At 34.0% G+C, this 4,391-nt stretch overlaps 1 pseudogene; it reads left to right on the forward strand.

Annotated features, from left to right (window-relative positions):
- The first annotated feature begins 1,807 nt into the window (after nt 1–1,807).
- LOC116468190 (olfactory receptor 5AK2-like) lies at nt 1,808–2,737 on the forward strand (annotated as a pseudogene).
- Nucleotides 2,738–4,391: the final 1,654 nt, after the last annotated feature.

Raw genomic sequence — 4,391 nt, forward strand, 5'->3', positions numbered from 1 at the left:
ATAAAGGGCATGAATTCCCATTATAAAAGTGAAAGTTCAGAAGTTTATAAGTTTAGAAAATAATGTTCTTTTTCACCTAATGCCACACCCATGAATAACTATACTTGAATTCGGTGTGCACATTTTCTGGCATTTATCCACAAATAAAGAGAATGAAAGTAAGAGACAGTAAGAGTGACAGAGAGTTTAGTTTTTCAAGTGGTCCAAATCTACATATTTTTCTACAACATGCTTTTCTCTTTTGACTCCATAAAAGTACATATTTATCTCTCTGCCTTAGGCTAGGTTTTAATGAATAATATAAATCTACTGAAATGTATACAATTCTGTTTCCTGATTTTGCTATTAAAACGTTTTGCTAACTTATTTTCAATGCAAGTTACATAATATTATATTTTATATAATATGCATGTTATTGATACTATAAACAAGTGAATGAACATAATTAACTTCTAGATGAGTTCTGTGATCCCCATTGTACACGGGAAGTAACTAGGGCCAAAGGGAATTATATGCCTTTTTCTATTAACTGGTGAGACAAAAATTCAAAACCAGGGTTACATATTTCCTTTCCACTGCACAAGGTTGACTATAAATGAAGCCTAAAAAACCCAGCACTACCCATATATTAAGCATGTTTAAAATGCTAGGGTAAACCCCCGTGGCATGAGTTTACCTATGTAACAAACCTTCACATGTACCACCAAACATTAATGTTAAAAAAAATGCTTAGATCGTTGGCCATTTTCTTTGTAGTATCCGTTTGATTAGAAAACACCTTCAACACAGATGAAACAAAATATTTCTTATTGAACCAGCCAACGATTAGCTCAATATTAAACATAGAAATGTACAGATTCTGTGCAAGATTGGATGGGGGGGTTACACTAGTTTCCTTAGCTCTTGAAAAGCATCCTCATATTTTCATATTATTTTATTTAAATCCAGATTACTAAAGTCAAGTTAATATGATAAATGTCATTACTCTATTGAGATTCTAGCTTAACTAGACTTCTGGCCTATTCAAGCTTCCTCTAGTAAGTGTTTATTCAAATGAAAGAAACACTTTTTGAAAGGACTGCATTTCTTTCATTTTACAGTAAATTTACCCTATGAAGAAACTTATGCTAACTTAATATACCTCAGTATTCACTAAATGTTAAATTGAAGAGAATTGTTTCTGCTTCCTTGTTCCTCCACTACAGAACAGAAAAAAAAGCAATAGAAAATGTAAAGCTATTTCTCAGACATCAATTATATAACAGGTGTATTTTGCTTGTAAAGAGTATCACCTAGATGGGAGTTGCATTCTAAAGATATGAATACGAAGATACTTTGAAGCCTTCAAACATATGTAAAGCATGAACATATTTAGGGAAATTTATCTCTAATTTATTGTACTAATTTCAAGAGCTTTATCCAAAATTAAAATGGTAGGTGGCTGTGAATAATTACAGGTTTCTAAAGGGGTACAAAATTATGTTTTAATATTACTTTAGGTATGGATGCCTGTTTAGTATAGTGAAATATTGTTCATCTATATTTCTAAGAACTACACACATTAGAAGTCAGTCTTCTTCTAAGACAACCTTTTTCATTTTGAAAATAAATTCATTTCTTCTTTCATTTATTTAAAAAATAAATAAATTTTTTAAATTTGAAAATGAGTAACACTATTGTATTTGTCATGAAAATCCAAATAGAAAAAAGTGACGTGAAATACAGAGCCATTTCATTGCAAGAAGTCACAAGGATTTCCCTTCTTTTCTGGGTCCTTCTCTTGGTCATTTCTAGAGTTTTGGTAGCCATGGCATGAGGAAACAGCACTGAAGTGACTGAATTCTGTCTTCTGGGATTTGGTGCCCAGCAAGAATTTTGGTGTAACCTCTTCATTGTATTCCTTCTCATCTATGTGACCTCCGTAATGGGTAATACTGGAGTAATCTTACTCATCAACACAGATTCCAGATTTCAAACACCCATGTACTTTTTTCTACAACATTTGGCTTTTGTTGATATCTGTTACACTTCTGCTATCACTCCCAAGATGCTCCAAAACTTCACAGAAGAAAATAATTTGATATCATTTCGGGGCTGTGTGATACAATTATTGGTTTATGCAACATTTGCAACCAGTGACTGTTATCTCCTGGCTATGATGGCAGTGGACCATTATGTTGCGATCTGTAAGCCCCTTCACTATACCGTAATCATGTCCTGAACAGTCTGCATCCATTTGGTAGCTGGTTCATACATCATGGGCTCAATAAATGCCTCTGTACAAACAGGTTTTACATTTTCACTGTCCTTCTGCCAGTCCAATAACATCAACCACTTCTTCTGTGATGGTCCCCCAATTCTTGCCCTTTCACTTTCCAATATTGACATCAACATCATGTTACTTGTTGTATTTGTGGGATTTAACTTGATGTCCACTGGGTTGGTCGTCATCTTTTCCTACATCTACTTCATGGCCACCATCCTGAAAATGTCTTCTAGTGCAGGAAGGAAAAAATCCTTCTCAACATGTGCCTCCCACCTGACTGCAGTTGCCATTTTCTATGGGACACTCTCTTACATGTACTTACAGTCTCATTCTAATAATTCCCAGGAGAATATGAAAGTGGCCTCTATATTTTATGGCACTGTTATTTCCATGTTGAATCCTTTAATCTACAGCTTGAGAAATAAGGAAGTAAAAGAAGCTTTAAAATTGATAGGGAAAAAGTTCTTTTAAATTAGCCCTAGTTGTTAACATTCAGCACAACAAATCATCCCACAAATTTTCTACCAAAATCTAATGTTTCTTCAATAGGAAACACGTAGAAAGATGTCAAACTAATAATCTAACATCACATCTAGAGGAATTAGAAAAACAAGAGCAAATCAACCACAAAGTTGGCAAAAGAAAAGAAATAACTAAAATCAGAACAGAACTGAACAAAACTGAGACCCAAAACCTTATACAAAAAAATTAATGAAACTAAAATTTGGTTTATTGAAAGGATAAATAAGATTGATAGGCTGCTAGCTAGATTCACAAAGAAAAAAAAAAGGAAAAATCCCAATAAGCACAACCAGAAAAGACAAAGGTGACATTACAACCAATCCCACAGAAGTACAAAAGATACTCAGAGAATATTATGAACACTTTTATGCAAATGGACTAGAAAATATAGAGGAAATGGATAAAATCCTAGGAACCCACAAACTCCCAAGATTTAATAAGGAAGAAATTGAAACCCTGAGCAGACTAGTATCAAGTTCTGAAGTGAAAAATACTAAAAATCTACCAACCAAAAACAAAGCACAGACCAGATGAATTTGCAGTCAAATTCTACCAGATGTAAAAAGAAGAGCTGGTGCCAATTCTACTGAAACTATTTCAAAAAATTGAGCAGGAGGGACTCCTTTGCAACTCATTCTATGAAACCAGCATCAGGTGTCTGATACTAAAACCTGGCAAAGACACAATGAAAAAAGAAAACTGCAGGCCAATATTCCTCATGAACATAGATGCAAAACCATTAATGAAATACTAGCAAGCCAAATTCAACAGCACATCAAAAGTTAGTTCACCATGATCAAGTAGGCTTCATTCTTTGGACGCAAGGTTGGTTCGATATATGCAAATCATGAAATGTCATTCACCACATAAACAGCATTTAAAACAAAAACGATATGATCTCAATAGATGCAGAAAAAGCCTTCAATAAAATGCAACATCCCTTCATTATCAAAATTCTCTATAAACTAAGCATCAAAGCAATGTACCTCAAAATAAGTGCAATCTATGACAAATTCACAGCCAGTGTCATAATGAATGGGCAAAATCTGAAGGCATTCCCCCTTGAAAACTGGAACAAGACAAGGGTGCCCACTCTCACCACAGTTCAACATAGTTCTAGAAGTCCTAAGCAGAGCAATCAGGCCAGAGAAAGAAACAAAAGCCACCCAAATAGGAAAAGAAGAAGTCAAACTATCTCTCTTTGCGGACTATATGATTCTATATCTAGATAACTCTAAAGACTCTGTCAAAAGGCTCCTGGAGCTGATAAATGAATTCACTAAATTTTTAGGTTACAAAATCAATGCACAAAAATCAGTAGCACTTCTAAACATCAATAATGTTAAACTGAGAGCCAAATCAAGAATGCAATTCAATTAATAATAGCTACCAAAAAAGATAAAATATCTAAGAATACATCTAACCAAGTAAATGAAATATCTCTACTAGCAGAGAATTACAAAACACTACTCAAAGAAATCAGAGAGGACACAAACAAATGGAAAAACAGTCCATGCTCATGGATTAGCATAATCGATATCATTAAAATGGCCAAACTACCCCAAGCAATCTGTAGATTCAATGCTATTCCATCAAGCCACAG

The sequence above is a fragment of the Hylobates moloch genome, unplaced genomic scaffold (assembly GCF_009828535.3).
Source record: "Hylobates moloch isolate HMO894 unplaced genomic scaffold, HMol_V3 SCAFFOLD_5, whole genome shotgun sequence".
NCBI lineage: Eukaryota > Metazoa > Chordata > Mammalia > Primates > Hylobatidae > Hylobates > Hylobates moloch.